Source organism: Choloepus didactylus, chromosome 4 (genome assembly GCF_015220235.1).
Source record: "Choloepus didactylus isolate mChoDid1 chromosome 4, mChoDid1.pri, whole genome shotgun sequence".
NCBI classification, from domain to species: domain Eukaryota; kingdom Metazoa; phylum Chordata; class Mammalia; order Pilosa; family Megalonychidae; genus Choloepus; species Choloepus didactylus.
Genome location: NC_051310.1, coordinates 129,558,607 through 129,585,510, shown reverse-complemented (window position 1 = coordinate 129,585,510; position 26,904 = coordinate 129,558,607). Strand labels below are relative to the sequence as shown.

The 26,904-nt window shown below is 43.0% G+C and overlaps 1 long non-coding RNA gene across 1 annotated transcript in view; it reads left to right on the top strand.

Moving 5' to 3' along the window:
• Window positions 1-26,904, top strand: part of LOC119530847 — a 55,722-nt gene that overhangs the window by 10,846 nt on the left and 17,972 nt on the right. Inside the window, exon 4 of the long non-coding RNA XR_005216150.1 lies at window positions 2,516-2,664. This is a non-coding gene — a long non-coding RNA (uncharacterized LOC119530847). The remainder of the gene's footprint in view (window positions 1-2,515; window positions 2,665-26,904) is intronic.

Below are 26,904 nucleotides of genomic sequence, written 5' to 3'. Positions count from 1 at the left end.
CCCTGCATGCCACAGGATCCCATAACAGCAGACTCCTGCATTCAGATCAAGGAAATAATAGACTGAAATTAATAGAATCTTGAGGCATCTTCTGTGGAAGTGGCTGCCACTGCAGGGGCCTCCTCTTGGGGAAACCAGTGACCCCTGATGCCACTCATGCCAGGGCACCAAAAAACCTGATGGTGTCCATTGCCTGCTGCCCAATTGCCTGTAATGCCCCCAGCTCTCAGCCTCTCCTGGCTAGCAATGCAACAAATACCACGTCTTGGAAGGCTCATGCAGCCTCCCCATTAGCTAGGAGGTAGGAGTCACTCCTTTCCTGGGAAGGTTCCAGTGTATTGGCCCACAGCTCTGTTCCAACTTTTCCACAAACCATTCCTGGAAGAAGCCAGTTGGCCTACTAGACCTACTAGATAAGAAGGGAGGGTGCTCTCAGATCTTTGGGGCTCTCTCCCAAGGGGTCTCTGCGTGACGTCCACAGCAGCTGTATAGAAGCTTGGCCAGTACCAAACAAGGTTGCTTTTTCCAAGCAATTTCAGCTTGCCAGATGCCATGTGCTGGGCAGAAACCTACTGGAGAAGTACAGAGTAGAGTATGGGCAGCAGAGGGCAGCAAAGCACAACTGCCTCCAGTTAACTAGGGCATCTGTGGAAGAAATGAAGTGAGGGGTCAGGAGAGTCTTGTTTCCCAGGGAACAGACAGTTGCTCATCCTCTGGCCACAGATTGCCCCTGTGCTGGTTGCCTCTCAGAACTCTGAAAACTCCTTTTTGCAGTCCACAAAAACCTCTGGCATGTTAAGTCCTGAAACACGGAGGCCTGGATCAAAGACAAGCAGATCTCAAGAGACATGGTTGTGGTTGCCTTCATTGATCTCACCCTATCCTCATCTTTGTGGTAGATGGAGGCCTTAAGACATCACATTTCATCCTTCCCTCTTTGCACCAGTCATCACAGTGTTACTCAGAAAAAAGACTTCTAACCACCTTGCTACTTGTCCAGATAGTATCCCAGCTTTGTAGGGTATACATCTCTCCAAATGCATACCCACCAGTTCTCCAATAATTTTTACCTGAAGAGTAAGACTAGACAGAGTGTATCACTTAGGTGATAGGAAGAAAAGATTTGCCCTCTCACCTGTCACCAACAATGGGCCAGATCCAACTATTGAGGAGAATTTACGTCTAACAACTCTGTGCCCCTTCTCTCCTTCTGGAACATCCCCCTTCTCTGCCCTTCTTCCTCCCCACTACCCACCAGAGAAAATATGACTTTCACTCCCTCCAAATCACCAATCTCTGGTTATACCAACACTTTGGCAGCCAGCCTGCCAATGGGGGTGCTATAGCAACTACCTTCCAGGAAGATCTCTGAGATACCCTCTGACATCTTGAAGACCATTATGAAGAGTAACCAGCCACCCCTGGGCTCCAAAGTAAGCACATCTGTCCAGCCCATCTTGTTAAAAGTTACCAGACATTTGAAGTAGGAAGCTCTGGGACTGCGATCTGTGTGATAATTAACATAACAAAAGATCACAGCCTAATAAGTACACGATACACTCCAATTTCACTGCTTTTCTTGGAGAAAGGACCATGGTGTTCTTCCCATAGATTGGTCCTGGTTGACCCTCTTCACAGCTAGTAATTTGTCTCTAGTTACTGCCTTTGACAATTCTCAGGTATTAAGTATACCCATTTGAAAGTAGTTTACTGGGTGAGAAAAGACAGGGAAGACTGATGGGAAACAAGAGACAATGTAGTAGGGGGAAATGTGGAAGAAACAGAAGTCAAGGGTCCTCTTAAACTTATAAGGCCACAAGTCTCCACAAGATGCATACATTCATATCCACACTCAAGAGAAAAACTAGGGAATAATCACTAATTGCAACACACTTAAAAGCCAACAATGTTGTTTCAGCAAAGTATAACATATAAACTGAGCACAATTCTCACTTACAAATCAAACTAGTTTCCATTCTCCTGTGTCTCTTTTCTGACCCCCTGAGATCCATCTCTCCTTTTCTCCATCTTCTCTCTACCTGTATGTCCCATTCAGCCACCTCTCATCTCAGGTAAGCACTCTCCCTTCCAGCCCCCCCCGCCCCATGCAAGCCCCTTTCTTACAGACACACATCTTTAAATGAGGTGAGCTAAAATAAGGGTCAAGAAGCACAAAACTAAATAGCTCTGTCTTTAGGCACATGTTTTTGGTTTTGTTTTTTTCTCTTGAAGGTTGATTCTTATCTGAACCCACAACCTGAGGCCAACAGGGTACAAAGTGCTTCATCTTTCACTTTGCATTTCAAAGCCAAATATGCCCTGACTACCAGACATGTTCTAAGCCTGCTGTGCTTTGAACAGTGGATAACATGGATGTCCACTGGAGAGCTAAAAGGGAACACTTCTCAAGAAAAGCAAAGACTCCCTGTATGTACTCTCAAGAGGGTATCACTGCCGCCTCTGCTCCATTCCACCACCCTCCATTAAGGCTTTCGCAACTATTTTTGTTCTGTAGACTGGATTTGTCAATGCGCGGCAGGCAACCAGTGGAAAGTTGATGAAAATCACCCAGAAGGAAATCAAAGGCAAGGATCCATGCACAGGAGAAACATTGGCTTAAGTACCAGTGAGCTGTCAACATTCCTCCGGGATGTCTTGAGAGAGGTAAGCCATGGCAGATTCAGAGCATCCCTCTCAGAACCTCTAGAGGGGACAGGGGATGCTGCTCCAATCTTGCTGAAGTTGACTCCAGCAGAAAGAGCTACCCAACATTTTCAACTGTGGAGTGGCATCAGTAGAGGGCAGAACTGGCAAGGATAGGTCTAGCAACCGCATGTTCTTCCATACATAACATCCAAATGACACCCACTACACATAATGATGGACTCCAAACTACGAATAGATTCTTGGGGATGAGCTAGAAAATGTGTCAGTATTTCCCCTCCTTGCCTATCCTGTCCGTCCCAGCCCTCTGCTGCAACTCCAGTCAAAATAATGGAAAATCTTTCCTTTAAGGAAAGATAAAACAACCAAGAGAGAAGATGGCTATAGGCTGACAAGGGGTTAGCACGATTGTTTCCAAGAGACCCTGTTAAAGGAAGGTGAACCTTGACAAGTGCATGCTCTTCTCTGGCAAATCAGGGCAGTTCTGCTCTGCTCTGAAGTAGGAGGAAACAGAGTCCACTTGAACTTGGGGCTTCTCCAAACCAGGCCTCCTCTGGTTCTTCACATCCCACAACCTTGAGGCTGTTGTGAGCCTTCTCAGGATTTTTGAGCAGATACAGCGCAGATATTGGTATTGCTGCTCTGCAGAAGGTGGTCCGCCCCCAGTCAGGTCACTCCTCTGCCCCAGATCTGAGCACCTCCCCCCCCCCCACCCCCCACATCTGCCCAAATCGGGTCTCCATCCTTTCTCTGATGCCTCCCTGTCTGTCAGCTGTTCAGTTACCCCAAAGTGATTATTAATCTGGCCCCTGGTTTTCTTCGATGATTCAGAGGTAAAACTATTAAATGAAACATAAGCACTACCTCCTTGATCTGTGATCCAAAGCAGTTCCAGGTTGCCAGCTAATTTTTAATGGCAACTTACAGGAGGGTCTGTGCATATCTTGGAAGTAGAGAATTGAAGATGGAATGTTAAAAAGTTCAATGCCTCAGTGAATTAGCCTATGGCTAAATTTGATATACATAAGCTAAACAGTATGATTAGAATAAAATCTAAGTAATAAAAAGCTGCTTTCATGTAACAATTTTAAAGCACCATAAATTTGGCAAAGCATCTGAAGGCACAGTAGTCTCTGTTTTTTCCAGTTAATCTGCCCTAAACATTCACGAACATCTCAAGTGTGTGTATCATGTCTTACTGATCTTCCCATCCCTGACCTGCTGATGCCTGTAGCACTCATCAGTTGCCCAGCATTTTTTGAACGAATGAAAAAGTTTACCCTTTGCCTCAGTCCCTAAGACCTTCCTTTCCTGGTCCCCCTCAGGTCCTAACAGCTGAGTTTTCTGAGTTCCCTATTTGCCTCTCAATCCTGCCACCTTCCCAGACTAATCATGTCTTGAGGCAGGAGTTATTTAAGCAGCACACCTCTGTCCCCTGTCCAAAGTATGGTCCCAGCTCACTGCCCACCCCAGGAGTCTAATTTGGGGCTCACTGCCCCAGGGCTGGCTCCTAGTGTTCCCAGTTGCTACTTGAGTCACCATCCCACACCCCTTGGGGTTCCCTTGCTGAAACCTGGACTCTTTTGCCTAAGGCTTCCCTGCTGGGTACCTGGGTTCATCTGATTCTAGGTAAATTGTCTCATACGCTAGCACCCCACCCCACTCTTTAGAATGCTCTGTGTCCCACTGCAGAGCAAGCATTCTAGCCACCTCTTACCCTCTCCCTTTGCTCTTACTTATTCCCCATGCCCTGCCCTTATTCCCACCCAGACTCCTTCCTAGAAACAGAAGCTCTGATCTGAACCCCCAGCCCAACAGCCAAGACTTGCTCCTGGCCAAGCACAGGCGATCCTCACAGTTGTGAGAGCCATCTCTGCTCTGAATCTGGGCTCTGTTTTGCTCCTTTGTTGGGACAGCCCCCGCTCCCACTTTCTGAAATCCTGGTACTGACCATTTGTTTAACTTAAGACAGTGAATTGCAGTGTCCTCTGCCCTCCCAGCTGTCCTACATTTAGCATCTGGCCCACTGTAGATAAGAGAGCCTTGCCGTCTCTCAATCTTCCCCACCAACTTTCAACATGACAAAGGTCTCTGCAATACGACACACACACACACACACACACACACACACACACACACACACACACACTCTTGTATTCCAGCTTCCTTCTTGCACTGCCAGGATAAATGGAAGGTGAATTAAGTGGGGATGAGTTCTTCAGAATGGGTTTATTGCTATAGAATTAGGAAGTTACATTTAGTGTTAGTTAACATTTTTCATAGAAGGAGGTGGTGGTGGGTACAGGTCTTTGACAACCAAACATACTGGATTGTCTATGACAGTCCTACCTTTCGTAGTATTTTATCTTTCTCATGAAGACAGTTAACCTTGTGCTTTACTAAATACACATGTGAATTTCAAATGCCTTGCTAAACCACACAGAATGCCAAAAACATTTTAAAAATTCCTTCTCAAATCATGAATTTGTGAAAAAGGGGCCCTTGGATGAGTAGTTGACCAGGCACCTGATTGAGGAATTCCTGGGACAATTCTAAGCATGGGGCAGCAACCACCCAGTGTGCCCCTCCACTGATTCCAGCCTCAGACCTGTTGTTCCAAGAATCCTGCTCTCATCAACATGAATTTGAACTTGGCTCTGCTTGTCATTATTCCTGGTTCCTTCCCTCATGAGGCTGCAAACACCAATCCTGTCTCTGATGGGTAGTTGCTTTGGGAACCTTCTGCAGTGCTTTGATGGCAGGGGTTTGCCTGCAGGGCTCTCAGTTTCCAACTGTGCCCCTTTTCTCCCCACTCTCCTTTAGAAGGCCAGGATTCCTGGGCATCCACTCCCTTCGCCTTGCAAGAAAAGTTTCCCGAGTCATTTATCCCTTCTAGTAAGTAAGTAGGAGGCAACCCCTTACCTTTTCTAGAGCTATTTGCATTTAAGCCTTTCCCAATGAATCATAGAATGAAAGCTTGCCCCATCAAAGGAAATTTTAGCATTAACCCTTGGGAGGATGGATAGGGGCTGGGATAAAGTGTGAGGAGCTGGGGGGGGGGGGCTTTTCCACCCCCCTGCCCACCCCCCATATCCTACCACACCCCTGCTACCAGACCCAGCAGAGGCTGGTGGGGATCAAGCCTAAACAGCCCCCACCATCTTTCTACCTTACTCCTGCCTCACCCCTGAGCTTAAGGCCGATTAGACTGAGTGAAGGTTAGAGAGCAAGCCTGAAACTGAGGTTGAGTTGCAAATCCATCTTCCCTGGCTGGTCCCAGCCCCACTGAGCCCACACTCCTCAGAGTTTCTATTTACTGTAGTTTCCTGCTCAATTTCCTAGGAGCCATGTAGGAATGATGCAATGTGTTTTCCTTCACACAGTGCCTGGCACATAGTAAGCACTCAGTAAATGTTAGCTATTAATAATAAATCCAGAATGGATCCATGGAATGCTTGCATCTAAGCTGCTAGGAGTAGACAGGTGTTCTGGGGAAGGTGGTGGGGAGCTAAATTCTCAGCACCATTCATTTAGCATTTCTGAACTCGAAGGTGTTTCACTTCTTTAAAGGGGAAAAAGAATGCCTTCTGGCCAAATGATAGAGTCCCTTATAATTACCAAATGTCAAGGAGAGTGGAAAAGGTTTCCAGTCACCTGCTAAAAATCCTGCTTAATACCTAAGAGGGAGAATTATGATCAAAACACCATCCCATCTGTCTTCTATCTTGACTGTGAAAATTCCAATAGGCCAGAAAATGTAGAAAACTTTCATAGGATGCCTCCCCCAACCCACTTCACCCCACCCTACCACCCCACTCCCTTATGGAGAGAGATAAGGCTAGTGAGATATGTCAAAACAATTAAGCAAGCATTATTTGCAAGATACACGCCTAAAGCCAGGGAACAGAAAGAGATAAACAGTGGAGGCTCTGCCCTCAGTTCAGAATTAATCCTCCCCCCATATCTGGAGACTGGATTTCCAACTGGTCCTCTATAGCCCTGTCTTGACTTCCAAGCTGCTTGGCTGGGGCACAGACTTCTGTCCTCTGCCTAGGACTTGCCATGCCCCTTGCCTGAGGACTGGAGCTTGGCACTCCTGTGCAGGTGAAACCACTCCCTTCCCTTTGAGCCTCCCCGGGACCCAAGAGCACTGTCTCCCATCCACCAGATTGGATGCCTTTGTTTCTGGCTGCCTAGACTGGCTTCCACCTCCACCTCCACCACCCCACTCCCAGCCACCATCACCCCCCTCTCCAAGATTCTGTATCACTGAAGTCCCAGTAAACCTTGTAATTGAGCCAGCTTAAATTTGGTAGAGAACGAGGTTCGAGCAGATTATAAAGGAACTTAAAATTCAAGGTGGAGAATTGGGGACTGGGCACTGAAGGTATTTGAGCAGGGAATTAGTATGATCAGAACTGTGCTTCAGGCAGTGGTGGTAGGCAGGGCGGATTGGGTGGGCAGAGCCTGATGACACAGAGAGACTGAGTGCATGGACGCAGGTAACTTCCACCTGAACTAGGATAGTGGTAATCGAGAGAGAAAGAAGATAACCCAATATGAGAGATGCTTCAGAAGAATTGACATGGAGTTGGGGGGTGTAGGGGAAGGGAAAGTACATTATATTAAACAGCTAGATGATTCCAAGCCCATTTTAGAGGGAAGATACTCATGCTAAAATAAGAAGTAGGGAAGGAACCAACCTTTAACAAGTGTCTATTACATAAGAAGTATTGGTAGCATTCATGGGACATGAAAAAAAAGTAACTTGCTTCACAGGCTACATGCTAAGTGTAGAACCAGGAAACCAACCTAGGTCTGTGTCCTTTCCACTGTAGTTTCTCTTAAATAGAGAAGCCAGAAGGAGGAGCAAAATAGAGGAGAAAGATAATGGCTTTGAACATCATGAGGGGCTGGCAGGACATGCAGCAGTCCAGCCAGCAGTTAGAAATGTGGGCATGGAGATCTGGAAATAGCTCAAGATCAGGAACTACGCCTCTGGGAGTCATTTGCATAGTCTCATAATGGAAACTCCTTGAGTGGGTCAAATCTCTGAAAGAGAAGAGAGCGATTAAGGAAGAAAGCTCAGGCTAGAACTTCGAGGAATACTTTTGGTTTAGGGGCTAATGAAGAAGCCGAAAAGAAGCCACGAGAGTAGAAGGAAAACCAAGAGAGGTTTGTATAACTGGAGTCCAAGGAGGGCAGTGTGAAAAAAAGGAAAGAGAAGTGATCAGCTTAGAACACTTTACACCGACAAATAGATTTTTAAAAAAAGCAAGAAAAGGCCACAGGCTTCAGCAATTAGGAACATACTGGTGCTCTCCCATCAATCAGACTTAATCAGATGATGGACAGAGTTGCTGCTTAGACAGCAAGTGTGGACTCTTCTTTCAAGAAATTTGGAAGTAAAAGGAAGAGGAGTGACCTGAGATAGGGTGGTGAGGGACAAAGAAGACTCTTATTTGGGCCAGTCTCAAATCAAGTTGTACAGACTTCGTCATGCAGCCCTTAATCACTGTAATGCTCAAAGAGCAAAATCATCCCCTGGACAAATTGTTCTGTTGGCCCTGGAGAGAACCATAATTTAGCGGTGACTGTTTTATGATGCCTGTCCTTCCAATCCCAACACCCTGCTGGTAGTAATTTTGCAATCATCACTGGCCTATAAGGTAATCGATCTCTAATTGAGTGCTAGAATCTTGGAGATCATCTGGTCTAGCCCTCCGCCTCTGCATGTCACAGAAGGAGCTACTCAGAGTGGAATGGAAAGCAGCTTTGTAGAGCCTGAAACCTATGGAAAGCATTGAGCGTTTTCATAAACTGGCAAATCATATCTCTTAGATTCAGTCATCACTTGGGGTCTGTCCATTTCTTCAGCCTTTGAATTGGGAGGGGTGGGGGGTGTCTGGGGAGAACACTTTTAAACCCCTAGGGGAAAGCCCCCTTCACTTAGGGCCACCCTGTCTGTACAGGGGGACAAAAGAGAGCTGAAATTCAGCCCCTGCTTCCTTGCCAAGTTATGTGTCTGTCCAGATGGGACACCTTTTTCTAATTGCACAAAGGAGCTTGAGGCTAGTGGGGGCCTTGCCTACATATTTATGTTGGGAGAAAGGGCCAGGGTCCTTCTCTCTTTTGTGTGGGTGTGGAACAGCTTTCTCCTCAAGGGAAGCCATTTTCTCTGACTGCCCCCCCCTTTTTTTTATAGTTTTTATTGGGATTGTTCAGATACCATACAATTATCCAAAGATCCAAAGTGTGTACAGTCACTTGCCCCTGGTATTCTCATACAGCTGTGCATCCATAGCCACTATTAATTTTTGTTCAATTTTTAGAAACTTTTCATTACTCCAGACAAGAAATAAAGTAAAAGATGAAAAAAGAAAAAAAGAAAAGGAAACTCAAATCCTCTCAACCCCCCTCAATTGTTGACTCGTAGTGTTGGTATAGTACATTTGTTACTGTTTATGAAAAAATGTTGAAATACTACTAACTGTAGTATATAGTTTGCAATAGGTATATATTTCTTCCCTATATGCCCCTCTATTATTAACTTCTAATTGTATTGTCATATACTTGTTCTGGTTCATGGAAGAGATTTCTAATATTTGTACAGTTAATCATGGACATTGCCCACCATAGGATTCAGTTTTATGCATTCCCATCTTTTGACCTCCAACTTTTCCTTCTAGTGACATATATGACTCTGAGCTTCCCCTTTCCACCTCATTCACGCACCATTTGGCACTGTTAGTTATTCTCACATCTTGCTACCGACACCTCTGTTCATTTCCAAACATTTAAGTTCATCCTAGTTGAACATTCTGCTCATACTAAGCAGCCGCTCCCCATTCTTAAGCCTCGTCCTGTATCTTGGTACCTTATATTTCATGTCTATGAATTTACATATTATAATTAGCTCCTATCAGTGAGACCCTGCAATATTTGTCCTTATGTGTCTGGCTTATTTCACTCAGTATATTGCCCTCGAGGTTTTGTCATCAACACATTTTTTTTAATATGGTTTTGTTCACGCACCATACATTCCATCCTAGTAATCGATGATTCTCTATATGGTCATATATTTATGTGTTCACCACCTTCACCACTATCTATATAAGGGCATCTACGTTTCTTCCACAAGGCAGGAGGGAGAGTCAAAGAAAGTAGAGAGGCAAAAGAAAGAGGGAGAAAAATGACAGCTAGGAAGCAGCAGAAGGAAAAATAACCTTAAATCAAAGCAGAGTAAAGAGTCAGATACCACCACCAATGTCAATTGTCTAACATGCCTCCCCTATCTCCCCCTCTTATCTGCATTTACGTTGATATATCGCCTTTGTTACATTAAAGGAAGCATAATACAATGATTCTATTAGTTACAGCCTCTAGTTTACGCTGATTGCATCTGACTGGAGCCCTTTTTGATCATAGGTCTGGTCCCCAAATACCAGCTGCTCTGGTGCTCTTGTTCTCTGCTTGGGGTTGAGGGACATGCCGAAGAGAGCTGGGATTGAGCCCTCCACAGGCCAAGGTGTTCTTGGGTGTTACAGGTCCACCTCCTAAGGAGCATCAGCTAGAAATGGGGATCAAGCTTTAGGGTTTCAGTGTCTGGTGCAAAATCTTACTATCAGCTGCCAACATTTGCACAAAATATTTTAAACATGAAATTAGAAAGTATGAGCTAAAATTTCCCCTTGAATAAGCCAGCAATGACCAGACTGCAAGGTTAAATCATGCAAAAACTCTTATTTTTAAATGGAACTACATTTAGTCAAGAACCACTTGTGTAGGATATGTTTTCAAATAAAATATTGTTGCCATTTGCCAGAGAAAATGTGCTTTAATTCGTTGATGCCAAAGAATTTCTGATACATTGTATAATGAAACTAGAATAATTGAGCTACTTGTTTGTTACAAAGATCTCTAGCTGAATACTCAAAATTCTTTAGCAGCTGAGTGGGCTTGGAGTGAATTAACAACATTCTTTTTTTAAAAAAAATAATTTTGAGATAGGACACGAAATTTACAATAGAATTTTTTGTGAAGCACTACAAAGTGCTTTGTATTCCAAGAAGGATGACACATTCCTCTTTGTTAATAATACCAGGTTGATTCAGAAGGACAAGTAAAACGTTAGCCAGAGCATTACACAGAGCCCAGACTCAGCTTCCTGTCCAGGCACTTTGGACTCCATTGCTATTACAATCTCATTACAGATCCATAGCCTATGGTCCACTCTTAGGGAGTTCATGCCCAACTGCCTTGCCTCAACCTAATTGAAACACCTGTTTCCCTCCAGGAGCCTGTGAGCCCTAGGACAGCAGAGGCCATGTTTTATTAACATCCCAGTCCCCTAAAGCATGCATCTGTGTATTACACTTAGGAGGTTCTCAGGAGGCATTGGCACTGGGTATAGGAAAGCTAGAGTAAGGAGCCCAGCAACGGGCTCCATGGTGAGAGGATGTGGGATAAAAATTGAAAAACCGAGTCCGAACTCAGAAAGACCAATTCTTCCTCCATCCTGCTTGACATCACTGAGGCACAGTCTCAGCATCTTCCCATTTTCTGAGAAGATGAAATGAAATGCAAAACTGAGTCAGGCTCATCTCGTCCAGTTCTAGCTGGCGATGGGAAAGCTGGCCATAAGCTTCAATGACAAAGCTCCAGCAGCAGAGTAGTTTTGGGAATGGAGAGAAGAGTGAGAAAAGAGACAGGTGACAGTAAAATGTGGTTACCCAAGAAAGGCAGGCAGGAAAATGATTCAAGTTTCAAATGTTTAAAGTTAAGGATAAAGACGACCAAGGAAAGACTCCTAGATTTCAGGAAGTTACTTCTCATTGATTTTTCAATTGTTTCCAGAGAGATGAGCCTAGAACCTCAGAGGGAGACAAGAGGGCCTGGGGGCCTAGGACGAATACCACACATTTCTAGAGTTGGGTGGTAAGGGGAAGCAGTAGGGTATAAGAGCTAGAAGAGGGTCTATATCAGGCCAGGGCTGGGTGGGGGGGTTGATGCATTGGGGGGAGGGTGTGTGTGTGAGTTGTTTTAGCAGTAATCCCCTAGGCAGGGGTTATGGTAGAAAAAGTCTTAAGAGAAAGAATCAGAAGAGTAGAGGAAAAGTACGTCACTTCCTTTGATATTGGAATGAAATAGGAAAGAATTGTTGTAAATTTGATATGCTTCCATGCATATCCCCCTCCCAAGTCAAGATGGTACACCAGGTGTGACAGGAACAGAGGTCTTCAACAGTCACTTCTTGATAAGGAACAAAAGAGCAGTGTTGTGGCTCCATTAACCTTCATCAGATGACACTTTGACCTCTCAACTGGAGATCCTCAGTGGCAATCCAGTGTCTGTCCATGATAAAACTTTTCACTAAAATACAATGAGGTACTTTTTTTTATAAAGCTAAATTCAGTTTAGCTGTCCTTTATGCTGAGATTATATCTTCCCCCACCCCTTTTTTTTGTATTAAAATATTCTTTGCTGGACATGAAACAATGATGATGGTAGACTAGAAATTGTTTTTTTTCCCTCAGTGTCTTAACTTAGCAAATAAAAAATGATGTTTCTTGTAGGTCCCCCTCCACCATAACCACTCTTTTCTTTTTTATAGTCCTGTTTGTAAAATAAACTATTGGGAGCCATTGTTCTGAAACTATGTTTTTACTACCTCCAAATGCAGTTTTAATTAATTCTCTAAGTGAAGCAGTTTTGAGCACCCAAGGAAAGAAGTGTATGGTTTGCTCTCGCTGGTTAGATCTACAACCTCATACCAGTGTATCAGTTAGCTGTGAATTCACCATTCTTTGTGGGGCCCAGATTAAAGATGAGTGGTAAGCCAGGTCTTTTTTGACTCAACCATTTCTAAAATGACCAAGTGACAATTTTTATATATACCTTCCTCCAGAAACTCCAATAAATAGGTTTGTGGTGAGAATTGATACCTTTTGACATGTAAAGAACTAAACAACTTGTCATCAAGTCCAGATTATTCCATCTGGGACCCTATTGAAAAAAAGCAGATTTGCTCACACAATTGACTAGTGGCAGAGCCAAGACAACAGAGATGCCAGGTCTCCCTTCATGTACCCAAACAAGCCCTTTCCCCCATCTCTACAAGCCCCAGCTCCAGGATTATGTCAGCCTCCTCTTCTCCAACAGACAAACCTCAAGCCAAAACACAGTGGCCTTGGCTCAGCATGCTAGGCCAACCGATGGTAGACAGCCCCCATGGAACAGGGTGCATTTCCCTGTTTCTATTAATGGCTATCTGCCTCAAATGTTTAATGCTGTCCTATAACTCAGAGCTGCTACTATAGCCTCTCAGTTCCCTTCAAGAGGAACATCTCTTCCTCTGACCTGGGGGTCAGTTCTAAGGCCCAGGGTCTCTCTTTACCTCAGCCTCCACAATTTCAACCAAGGCTTCTCTGAAAATACCTTTCCTGCTCTGCTCTCTCCCTCATCTCCCTGTTCAATATCCACCCCAAGGGGGCCAAATGTCTAATGAACCCAACCTGGTGTGATTCCCAGTTCTCCCAAATTGGCACTAAAATTCTCATAGTTGTGGCCAAGGCTTAAATATCAGGAATTATAACCCAAAACACCTGTAGGATGGACGGGGCCTAGCACAGTTACACCACAATGTGGCCTGTAATGAATATTATGGACAGGGCACCATAAGGGCAGAGAATAGAGGATGATTTGGGCCACTGTGAGTAATGGAGAAGGACCCAGGAAAGCTTCACAGAGAAGACATTTGAGCTGGGCCTTGCTTGAAGCATGAGTTACAGGCAGAGAAAAGACTTTCCAAATCCAGCCCCTTGCCTCTAGTCCCAGAACTGACCCCAGAGAGCAAAGCAGGTGCTAAAGAGGAGAATTATATAAAGAGCCAGGGAGCATCAACCAACTGGGATGCAAGCTACTTTTTGGTGTAGTGTAAGAATGAAAAGGTCCTTCTTCATTGATTTGGGTTATGCCCTCAGCTGATATAAGGTATCTGTCTACTGACTGTAAGCAGAGATTGAATGCCTGAATGCTGTTTAAATTACTCTGTATTTTTCGGCTTGTTAAATTATCTTTTTTTAGAGGTCATAGAATAATTTAAAAGTTTATGGAGCCATGCCATGAAAAATAAAGTGTAAAAATTTAATGTTATAACTGATAGATTTGACAAGTTATAGTGACATCTTTCTACTATTTATGCTCTTAGGTGACAGGATAAAAATGATGATACAATCACTTCACAGTGCATGCCTATGTCCCCACCCTATATATAAGATACAACATTGTGAAAAATAAGGTGTTTAGTTGGTGATCTATCATGAGCTCCTGTTTTAAAAGTTCATCAAAATTAATATAAAGGAATCCAGAAACATGTTCTGTTGATCTTTGTGGAAAGAGCATTCACATGGGAATCAGGAAGACTTGGCTTCCAGTCCTTACTCATCTTCTCACACTAAGTATCTCATCCCTAAACTACCATATGCTTTACTTTCTTATCTATGCAAAGGAAGCAGTTGCTTAGGGAGGGGAAAAATGGAATGGATGGTTTCTAAGGACTCTTCCAGCTCTGCCATTTCTAGAACTAAATTCAAGTGATGCCTTTATTGAACAGTGGTCTAAACATATGTTCCCTTCCATGCCTATCAACTGCATTTATCATTTGCTTCTGAAACCCTGAATCCCTGCTTTCTTAGAAACTCTTCTTAACCTTGCTAGTTCATTGACTCAAAAATTGCTCAACTGCTCATGATCATTGTCCCTCTTTAGCTGTTGCTAAGAAGAGGCCAGCAGGGCTGGGGGGAGTAAGGAAAAAGGACCTGGGTATGGGTTAAAGAATCACCTGGAGCATAGTGGACTGCTACTTTCTTCAGATTAGAAAATGAGGCCTGAGCTGGCAGCCAATGTGGCTAGAGGGAAGCTGGGAAAGGTGGCAGCTCTAGCCATGCACCTCCCTCTCCCCACCCCATTCCCCTGCTCTGTATAGGTTGGCTAGAGTCAGCAAGAGTGTTGTCTCACTGACCCAATCATCTGCCTCTCAGTGGGCATCATAGAGAGGTGAGGGTCTTTCTGCCAAGACATAGGACCCTGCCTCCCAAGCTCCCATGTACTCCTTTTCCATTGTTGATGGCAGCTGCTGTCTGATGGACAACTGGGCTTCTTAACATTACCAGAGCTCCTTCTGATCTCTTCCTTATTTGGCTTTCTGTTGAGCAAATAAACACACTTTGATCCCCATCCCCAGTAAGACAAAGATGATTCATTCACAGGAGCTGCTGCTGTCCAGCTGACAGATATTTTGGCCCCCATTCCCTGCAGCCATGCTGCTGACCCAAAGATGATAGGTGCTGTCACTCACTCTCATCCCCCATTGGCCAGTTTTGCTATCTGGGATCATCCAAAGCATTCTGACATTGGTCTTTTTTCTCCTTTTTCTGCCTCCATGGCTCTTAGTGGCTCTTGGAACCAAGCTATCCCTAAAGTGGCCTTTTAATCAGGTCAGGTGGAGCACAGAAAAATGAACCATGTGGTCAGAGTAGTTTTACCACAATTGCTCAAATCAAACCTTTGTGGACCTGACTGAAGTCCACAAAGAAAAGCCTTTAAGGAATCCTTTCATTTACTTATCTGCACAGGCAACAACCTCAATGAAAAGTCCCTTTATTGGAATTTAATGGCTAAAAAAAAAAACAAATGCCACCATTTTGGCTTATCATAACCTCAAGGCTCAGCAGTTTCCCTTTCATTTATTGTTCAGAGCCTGGAGAGAGAAATAAGACTTTACTAACATGCCTTCTAGCTTTTAGAGGCTAGGAGAGCTCCCAACGAAATGGTTGTTGAGCCCAGAGGAGGGAATGTTGACTTGCAATAGGATACATGTAGAAAAAGGTTCTACAGAGGAGGTGACATTTGAACTGGACCCAGAGAAGTAGGATTTCACTGGGCAAAAATGGGGGTGGGAGGACCTTCATTTATACAGATGTCTCTGTGTTCAGGCAGGAGAATGCAGAGCCAATCTGAGCGATATAGTGGAAAAGCAGCTGACAAAGCAGGGTATACAGGCTGGGACCAGGCTACCAAAAATATCCTCCTCCAGTTTGTCTATCAGCCTGCCAGGGAGTCCTGAGCCTCTGGGGAATACTGAGTCCAATTTAAGTAGAACTCTTATTTAGACCCTTTTCTTCATAGAAATTCATAAAAGAGGTTTTGAAGGGAAAGTAACCCATAAGGAGTCTACAAGAGAAGGCAACTCCATGATTTCAACTCAACTTGCTCCTTGACTAGGGTTCTTTGGGGTCTGCCAACAATTTTCCACATAATTATTGAGTGTTCTATGGTTACACCCCAAACCACAACTAGCAAGAACTGCAAACAGCCTATTGGCTTGTAATGTCATTGAGAGTGAAGACTCCCTAGAAATCACTTTAATGCTTTTCAGCTGTTTTCATCCAGGAGATCATTTGGGGAGCAGATGGTGGGGTACAATAGAAAAATAGTTTGCCACTTGTGGCAGCAATGGGCAAAACTGACTCCTTGCTCCTCTGCCAGTAGTCAAGAGAGTTTCAGGAAGAAGACCGTCAAGGGTCTACTTCCCACCACACCTGGCAGGTCTGGAGCTCTGGATCCTCCTGTGCCAGAAGCCTGCAGGGTCAGAGCGGGTACCCACCCCAGCTTCTCCTCAGCCCTACACTGGAACATCTCCTGCTGCCTTTCCCTCCTACCTGGGAACAGGCTTTCCCCCAAACTGTATCCATCCTCTGTACCTTTTTTATTGTATCAGATATTTGGGAATCACTGTTAGTGCAGTATTTTTGTTTGTTTGTTTAAAAAATATAATAACACAACGATTCCCTTTGAGAAAATGATTGTCCCCAAAGACAGAAAATAGTAGGGCAAACTGAATTAGGCATCAGAATGATTGAAGGCCAGCAAAGTGTGATCTGAGAAACAGCAGGAAGGAGAAAGAGGTGAATAGAAGTGAACAGAAAGCTAAAAAAGGAAACCATCTTCCTATGGAGCACAGTGCAACCAGGTCAGAAGGGTGGGGAAGCTGTCAGAAGAGAAATCAGATCCAGAGAAGCCTACCACATTGAGGGTTAAAGAGCTGTTTTGCTTGGGCTTGGAATAGAAATAGGAAAGCTGGACTCAGGGCAATCAGTCCATTGGAAGCAGACAGAGGCCAGAAAGACTAAATCTGAAGGGTGAACAAAAAAGAAAACCAATATGGGAAAACTCCCAGAGGCAGTTTCTCACAGTGGACTTGGTGATGTTGCCCCTTGTTATATGCCTCGCCTTCTCTAATATCCTGAGATTATTTGTACTTTTCTATGGTAGTTCTTTCTCCCTAAGGGCAGACACAGCATAAATCTGAAATGGCACAAAGTTTCCTTTCCAAGTTGTCAATTTGCCTTGCTGGTCGTGATTTGACCAGAAGCTGGATTCACCTCATTCTGGACACAGGGGCTACACCTCCAAGGCCAGGGCTCCTCGTGTTGAACTCAGTATATAAAAGGTCAAGCAGAGAATGAATGCCCCATGAGGGCTCTTTGGGTCGGGGGCCACAGCCCTTGCATGCTGACTCTACTCTGGCTGACCAACCAGGCTTTCCCTTCATCATCTGGCTCAAAGCATGCTATAGCTCCCTCTAGCCAGGGTCTTCTGCTCTTCATCCTTTGACTAGACCTCATTTGTCAGCCTTCTTTCCATAAAGTACTATTGGGTTGCTTTGCCTTTGCAAATCTAGGGTCACTGATGGCTAAATTCAGCCCATTGGAAATGACTAGAATCCTGACAAAAGACTGATTATGCTCTGATTTAAAGACAAAAGTCCAAAGGGTGTGACACCATTGAAGTTTAAGCAAAAACTTTTCCTGGGAGTTGTACAAACATTTTTAAAACTGTAAGGTTTGAGTAATAATTTCCCTGCAAGACAAAAATTTTCACAGTATCTCTTCTATCAGCTCTACAAAATGGTTAAGAATTTAATTCTAAAATAGCAACAAAGGGAGAAAGAATTGGATACAATATTTAAAGAGTAGACTTCTTAAACAAGTTTCCTCCTTTATATGATCATTTGTCCCTTCTTGACCATTATTTTGGTTCTCATCAAGCAGCTTATTGCCATATCATCCCCATCTAATGTCAGCTCCAGTCCTCCTCTTTCTCACCTCTGTCTGCCTGTATACTGCTTCTGCTGGCAGACATGAACTAAACATTGACCCAAAGCTGATGCAGATTCGAAGTGGGCATCTTCCCTCATGTTCCATTGTGATGAATCATTATTCACTTGAGGGAATTCACTAACTGAGACCTTGCCTAGATCCAAAAGTATATCATTAGCTCCCCTTCCAAATCACAGACTCATAGAATGATGACGCTGAGGGTTGGGCCAAGCACCCTCAGAGAGCATCTGTCAAATCCGAGCCTGAGTTCTCAATTTTCAACCATTACTCCTGATAAATAGTGACCTGCTTTCATCTGGGCAACACTGGGCAAAATGTTAAAGCAGATGGTGTCTTCTGTGTTCTCTTGTTAGAGAATATGCCCAGAGTCCCCTTTTCTTTCTCGCCCTCTGCAGCTACTCCTCTACAGATCACAGCCTCAGACTACAGGTGTCCCCCACCATGACTAGCACCACCTCTGATCTCTGCCTGTGGAAGATCTCTCATCATCTTCCAAGGTCCAGCTCAAATGCCACCTCCTCTGGCAGGCTTTCCTTGAATCCACCCTGTGTCTTTCTTCCAAAGTCCCATGGTCCTTGGGATTGTCCTTACTATGGTACTTGGCAGTTTCTACACTAGACAGTAAGCTCCTCGAGGGCAGGATCCATGTCTGATTCATCTCTGGGTCCCCTGAAGGGCTGTGCCTCAGTGGACCTTATAGCAGGCATACAGGAATGACTGAGGAAGACCACACTCTGACAGTGGGCTGGAAGGAACTTGGTGATGAGTTTCCTTCTTCCTAAGGCTGGCCATTCCTCTTCCCTCCCCTTCTCACCCCTGACCCATTGTTAAAGGACCTCTCTCTCTCTCACTGTCTTCAGTCAACTGTCACTGTGGGACAGAATCCTCTGGGAAGGTTTCAGCTGTTAACAGCTTAGAATGTTGTCATTCCCAGGAGTCTTTGCACTGATCATGGTGGGGAGTGGTTGTTGAAAGAAGTGAGGATGAGAACCTTAACTCCTCAATGGCATGTCTTCCTATCAGAGGCTTTCAGGATGATAGCCTGGACAAGGGAGGAATTTGGGGGGTGGGAGGGTTACTTTTTGACACCCGTTTAATCATAGCCCCTTAGTATTCTGAGCTACTTTTCTTCTTATTCTGTCTGTACACTTTTAAAAGATATATGCCCTTTTAAAAGTAGTAATTATTATTGTCATTACTAAGAAGTCAACAACACAAAAACATAAACATTTGTTATGTTCAAAACAACATATACATGAAAACACACATAGCTAAACCTTAACACATGAGTGCTTGGAGGTGGCGAGTAGGAGATTTAGGTAGGTTTTGTTAGGAAAAATTTCTGAAAGGAAGGTCTATTTAGACCCCTGCCTGTTGGTGGAAACAGCTTGAGCAAAGGCAAGGAATGATCAATGACTGAAGAGAAGACACTTCTATGAGACTAATAAGTGAAGTTGGTTAGATGGCAGCAGGCAGCATAAGGGGAGAAGGGAACCAAGTTAAGGAGAGAGATGATGGTGAGTTCAACTTTAAGTTGCAATTGCATGTATTGGTAAGTCTCTAAGAGGAAATGGCCTCTAGGATCCTGAGATCCCACAGTGAGGGTGGGGAGGGGAGCCCAAGGACGACAAGACAGTGATAGTATCATCCAAAGCAGCAAATTCAACAAGGTGTAGGATGCAGCAGGGTGTTCAAATGAAAAAGGCGGGAGGGTGTGGTGAAGGGGTGGCGATGGTAGTGGCAGTAGTGGTTTCAGCCCATCTTAGCTCATAAGCTGCAACAGGTAAGTCCAGAAAGATAAGGTCAGGAAGAAAATATAGTATGGAGGAGGAAGTCATTAGAAATTTCAGCCGTGCTCTAAGGGTAACTTTGTTTAAAATAAACATTGACACTGTATTTGTTTAGTAATTTAAAAAATGAACACATTTATTGATTTATTGGGCTGGAAGATATATTGTGGGTTCCATAAATGTTGAGAAGTTCCTGCTGGGCCTCTGTCCCTGGTGCTGGATTTGCACAAGTGACACCCTTGTAGAAACCATCACTTTTTCCTTATTCTTCTGCCCTTAGCCTACAGCAGGCAATTAATCTTGCTAAATAAAATCATTTTTATATTACTTGTGCTTCCACACCCACACCCCCAGTATCAATCAGTAAGCTGAAGCTCACTGCAAAATTGTTTTTTTGTTAGAGAAGTAGGTTTACAGAAAAGAGTTCCCTTATACCTCCCCCCACCCCCACAGTTTTCCCTCTTATTAAAAAACTTGCATTAGTGTGGTACGTTTGATTCAATTGATGAAACAATATTATTATAACTGTACTATTAAATAGTCCATAGTTTACATTAGGGTTCTTTGTGTTATGTAGTCTTATTTTTTTCCTTAATTTTTATTCTATTAACATATATAAAACCTTAAATTCTCCCTTTCAACTATGTTCAAATTTATAAGTCAGTGGAGTTGATTACACTCACAATGTTTAACCATCACCACCATCCATTGTCAAAACTTTTCCATCACCCCAAACAGAAATTCTGTAACAATTAAGCATTAACTCTCCATTCCCTATCCCCATCCCAGCCCCAGTAATCTGTATTCTACTTTTTTACTCTGTGAATTTGCTTATTCTAATTGTTTCATATCAGTGAAATTGTAATGTTTGTCCTTTTGTGTCTGGCTTATTTCACTCAACATGATTCCTTCAAGGTTTTTCCATTTTGTCATATATATCAGGACTTCATTCCTTTTCATGGCTGAAAAATATTTACATTGTACATTTAGCATTCTTTTCTATTCATTCACCAGTTGCTGGGCACTTGGTTGCTTCCATCTTTTGGCAATTGTAAATAATGATCCTGTGACCATGGGTGTGCAAATATCTGTTTGAATTCCTGCTTTCAGTTCTTTCGGGTGTATACCTAGAAGTAGAATTGCTGGGTCATATGATAATTCTATACTTAACTTTCTTTGGAAATTGTTTTCCACAGTGGCTGCACCATTTTACATTCCCACCAGCAATAAACAAGTGTTCCTATTTCCCCACATCCTTTCTAACACTTGTTATTTTCCACTTTTAAATAGCAGCCATTCTGGTGAGTGTGAAATGGTATCTCATTGTGGTATTGATTTCCATTTTCCTAATGGCTAATGATGTTCAGCATCTTTGCATGTGCTTTTTGGCCATTTGTGTTCTTTGAAAAAATGTCTATTCAGGTCTTTTGCACATTTTAAAATTGGTTTGTTTGTCTTTTGTTGTTGATTTGTAGTATTTCTTTATATATACTGGATATTAAAGCGTTATTGGATGTGTAGTTCCCAAATATTTTCTCCCATTGTGTAGGTTGTCTTCCTACTTTCACGATGAAGTCCTATGATGCACAAGTTTTTAATTTTGATGAAGTCCCATTTATCTTTTTTTTTCTTTTGTTGCTTGCGCTATTGGTGTAAAGTCTAAGAAACCATTGCCAAACAGAAGGTCCTAAAGCTGCTTCCTGTGTTTTCTACTAGGAGTTTTATAGTTTTGGTTCCTATATTTAGGTCTTTGATCTATTTTGAGTTAGGTTTTGTATATAATGTGAGGAGGGGTCCACTGTGCCAGTTTGAATGTATTATGTCCCCCAGAAAAAGCCATATTCTTTGATGCAATCTTGTGGGGCAGACATAATAGTGGGGATTAAGTTGGAACGTTTGGGTTAGGTTGTTTGCATGGAGATGCGCCCCACCCAACTGTAGATGATAACTGATGGGATATTTCCATGGAGGTGTGGCCCCACCCATTCAGGGTGGGCCTTGATCAGTGGAGCCATATAAACGTGCTGACTCAAAGAGACTGAACGGAGTGCAGCTGTGAGTGACGTTTTGAAGAGGAGCAAGCTTGCTAGAGAAGAATGTCCTGGGAGAAAGCCATTTTGAAACCAGAACTTTGGAGCAGATGCCAGCTACGTGCCTTCCCAGCTAACAGAGGTTTTCCGGAAGCCATTGGCCATCCTCCAGTGAAGGTACCCGGTTACTGATGTGTTACCTTAGACACTTTATGGCCTTAAGACTGTAACTGTGTAGCCAAATAACCCCCCTTTTTATCCGTCTCTGGTGTTTTGCATTCCGCAGCATTAGCAAACTAGAACAGATTTTGGTACCAGAGAAGTGGGGTGCTTTTGCTGCTGAGTCTGCAAATACCAAACATGTTGGAGTGGCTTTTCAAATGGATAAGGGGAAGATTCTGGAAGAATTGTGAGGAGCTTGATAGAAAAGGCCAAAACTGCTTTAAAGAGACTGTGGAAATATGGACTCTAAAGATACTTCTGATGAGGCCTTGAACAGAAATGATAAATATGTTGTTGTAAACTGGAAGAAAGGTGGTCCTTGTTTTAAAGTGGCACAGAATTTGGCAAAATTGAGTCCTGGTGTCAGATGGAAGGAAGAATTTGAAAGTGACAACCTGAAATACTTAGCTGAGGAGATCTCCAGACTACGTGTGGAGGACGTACCCTGGCTTCTCCTGGCAGCTTATAGTAAAATGTGAGCAGAGAGAGATAAACTTAGAACTGAACTCTTGGGTTCAAAAAAACCAGAAGCTGATGGCTTGGAAAATTACGAGCTTCCAGGGGGTAGAATCCCAGAAGCTACAGCCCAATGTGAGGATGTTACCAAACATGGAACCCAGCCACCATTTCAGTACAAGCCAAGAATGGAGATGGAATTATCCAGAAAGGATTTGTGGAAAGTCGTATTGTCTAATGGCTTTGACCCCTGCGTGCTTCATGCAAAGCCAACAGAATTTTTGCGAGATCTTTGTAGACAGAGCCATTGGCGGTCTGGACTGGAGGAGACAGACAAAGAACAAAGTGAAGGAAAAATTTCTTCAAAGACAGAGCCATGGAGGCTGAGGTCTGGAGTCAAGAGGTTTAGGGCTGGGAGAGCGGAGCAGCCCACACGCATGGAAAGGGTGAGTTTGCCCTGGAGGTCGAGGGCGGGCTTTCCGCCTGGATGCTCTGGAAGAGTTTTGCCACCTCAGGTCCCAAAGAGGGTGGAGCACATTTCCAGGGAATTGGGGAGAGCCTGGCTGCCACCCCATTGTTCTGAAGGGGTTGAGCGTGTGCCCCGGGAATGGAAAGGAATCCGGGAGCTGCCCCAATGTTTGAGGAGGGTGGGGCCAAGAAGGTGGTCTCCCCAATGAGTGAATATGTTGGAGCACTCACCCAAGCATTTGGAGAGGAAACAGCTGCCAAAAAGGCCCTTAGGAAAGGTTAGACTCCCACTCTCTCAAGCCCCAAGGATGCAACGTTGTTCTGTAAATGACTCTCAGACTTTGAAATCTAATGGAGTTTGTCCTGTGGGTTTTAGAAACTGTTTTGGTCCTGTTAACCCTGTTTTCCTTACTGTTTCTCCTTATGGCAATGGGAATGTTTATCCTATGAATGTCCCTCCTTTGTATATTGGAAGCATATAACTTGTTCTAAGTCCACAGATCCACAGCTAAAGGAGAATTATGCCTTAGGACCCACCATGCCTGTAATTGATTTTGATAGGATCTTGTACTAAACTTTTGTTACTGAAATGATTTAAGTTTCTGTGGTATTGTGGGATGAATGTATTTTGAATTTGGAAAGAATATGTTTTTCTGGGGTCCAGGGGGTGGAATGTGCTGGTTTGAATGTATTATGTCCCCCAGAAAAAGCCATATTCTTTGATGCAATCTTGTGGGGCAGACAGAATAGTGGGGATTAAGTTGGAATGTTTGGATTAGGTTGTTTGCATGGAGATGCACCCCACCCAACTGTAGATGATAACTGATGGGCTATTTCCATGGACGCGTGGCCCCACCCATTCAGGGTGGGCCTTGATCAGTGGAGCCATATAAACGTGCTGACTCAAAGAGACTGAACGGAGTGCAGCTGTGAGTGATGTTTTGAAGAGGAGCAAGCTTGCTAGAGAGGTATGTCCTGGGAGAAAGCCATTTTGAAACCAGAACTTTGAAGCAGATGCCAGCCACGTGCCTTCCCAGCTAACAGAGGTTTTCTGGACTCCATTGGCCTTCCTCCAATGAAGGTACCCGGTTACTGATGTGTTACCTTGGACACTTTATGGCCTTAAGACTGTAACTGTGTAGCCGAATAAACCCCCTTTTTATAAAGGCCAATCCATCTCTGGTGTTTTGCATTCCGCAGCATTAGCAAACTAGAGCATCCACCTTCATTCCTTTGCGTATGGACATCCAGTTTTTCGTGCACCATTTGTTGAAGAGGTGTTTCTTCCCCATTGAGTGGACTTGGCACCTTAAAAAAATCAAGTGAACACAGATGTGAGGGCTTATTTCTGTATTCTCAGCTCTATTCCACTGTTTTTTATGTCTGACCTTGTGACAGTACAATGTTGTTTTGAGTACTGTAGCTTTGTAATAAGTTTTAAAATTAGGAAAGGTTAGTCTGCCAACTTTGTTCTTCTTTTTAAAAAAGTTTTTGGCTGTTCAGGGCCCCTTATCTTTCCATATAAATTTGAAGATAGGCTTTTCCATTTTTGCAAAGATTGCTGTTGGAATTTTGATTGGGATTGCATTGAATCTATAAATTGCTTTGTGTGGGACTGACATCTTAACAATATTTAGTCGCTCAATCTGTGAACATGAAATGTCCTTCCATTTATTTACATCTTTGATTTCGTTTAGCAATGTTTTGTAATTTTCCATGTACAAATCCCTTGCATCTTGATTAAATTTATTCCTAGAGATTTGGTTCTTTTAGTTGCTACTGTAAATGAAATTTTTCTTAACTTCCTCTTCAGGTTGTTCATTACTAGTGTATAGAAACACCACTCATTTTTGCATTTTGATCTTATACCCTGCCACTTTTTTGAATTTATCATCTCTATGAACTTTGTGGTGGATTTTTCAGGATTTTCTACATAGGGATCATGTCACCTAAAAATAGGGAAAGTTGTATTTCTTCCTTTCCAATTTGGATGCTTTTATTTCTTTTTCTTGCCCAATTGTTCTGGCTAGAACTTCCAGTACAATGTTGAATAACAGTGTCTTGTTCCTGATCTCAGAGGGAAAGCTTTCAGTTTTTCAACGTTGAGAATGATGTTAGCTGTGGTTTTTCATATATGCTCTTTTTCAAGAGGTTTTTTTCCTTTTCCTAATTGTCTAATTATTTTATCAAGAGAGAGTGCTGGATTTTGTCAAATGCCTTTTCTGCATCAATTGACATAATGATGTGTTTTTTTCCTTCATTCTTTTAATGTGGTGTATTACATTGATTGATTTTCTTTTGTTCAACCACTTTGCATACCTGGAATAAATTCCATTTGATCATAGTGTATAGTTCTTTGTATGTGCAGCTGGATTCAGTTTGCTAGTATTTTCTTGCAGATTTTTACATCTATATTCATAAGGGATGTTGGTCTGTGGTTTTATTTTCTTATGTTATCTTTATCTGGCTTTGGTAGTAGGGTGATTGATGTTGACCTAATAAAATGCGTGAGTGAGTGTTCCCTCCTCTTCAGTTTTTTTGGAAGAGTTTGAACAGGATTGGTGTTAATTTTTCTTGGAATATTTGGTAAAATTCACCAGTGAAACTGTCTGGTCCAGGGCTTTTCTTTGTTGGGAGGTGTGCCGGTTTGGATGTATTAATGTCCCCCAAGCTGCCGTGTTCTTTAATGCAATCTTGTGGGGGCAGATGTATTAGTGTTGATTAGGTTGGAATTCTTTGACTGTTTCCATGGAGATGTGACTCAATCAACTATGGGTGAACCATTTGATTAAATTATTTCCATGGCGATATGGGCCCCACCCATTGAGGGTGGGGCTTGATTTAATCACTGGAGTCCTATAAAAGAGCTTACAAACAGAAGGAGCTAAGAGAACAGCTGAGAGAGACATTTTGGAGATGGCCCCTGAAAGCAGACTTTTGCTGACCTTTGGAGATGCTAGTCCAGTGTTTGCTCCGGAGAAGCTAAGAGAGGACAAAATGCCCCAAGAGCAACATTTTGAAGAATGCACAGGAACTGAAAGAGGAGCTGGAACACAACCCAGGATCAGCAGATGCCAGCCACGTGCCTTTCTAGCTAACAGAGGTTTTGCTGACATCATTGGCCTTCCTTTGGTGAAGGTATACTCATGTTGATGCCTTAATTTGGACATTTTCATGGCCTTCAGACTGTAAATTCTTAATCAAATAAACCCCCTTTATAAAATCCAATCCATTTCTGATATTGCACATAATAGCAGCATTAGCAAACCGGAACTGGAGGTTTTTGATAACTGATTCATTCTCTACTAGTTACTGGTTTGTTGAGATCTTCTGTTTCTTCTTGAGTCAAAATAGTTTGTGTTTCTAGGAATCTATTTCTTCTGTCTAAGTTATATAATTTTGGCATTTGTTCATGTATCCTCATAATCCTTTGTATTTCTGTGGAGTTGGCAGAAATTACCCCCCCCCCTTTCATTTCTGACTTCAGTTATTTGCATCCTCTCTCTTTTTTTCTTTGCTTAGCTAAAGGTTTGCCTTTTTTTTTTTTTTTTTTTTAATCTTTTCAGAGAACCAACTTTTGGTTTCATTGCTTCTCTCTTGTTTTTTATTCTCTATTTCATTTATCTCCACTCTAAACTTTTATTTCCTTCCTTCTGCTCACTTTGTGTTTAGTTTTCTCTTATTTTTCTAGATCCTTTAGTTGTGAGGTTAGGTATCTCACTTGAGATCTTTCTTCCTTTTAATGTAAGCATTTAGAGCTAGAAATTTCCCTCTCAGTACTGCCTTTGCTACTTTCTATAAGTTTTGGTATGTTGTGTTTTGTTTACATTTTCCTCAAGATACTTCCTAATTTCCCTTTTGATTTCTGTTTTGATCCATTGGTTGTTTAAGAGAATACTGTTCAATTTCCACGTATTTGTGAATTTTCCATTTCTCCCTGTTATTTATTTCTAGCTTCTCTCCATTGTGTTTAGAGAAGATACATTGTATGATTTCAATATTTTTTAATTTATTGAAACTTGTTTTGTCCTAACATATGATCTATCCTGGAAAATGATCCATGTGCACTAGAAAGGAATATGTATTCTGCTG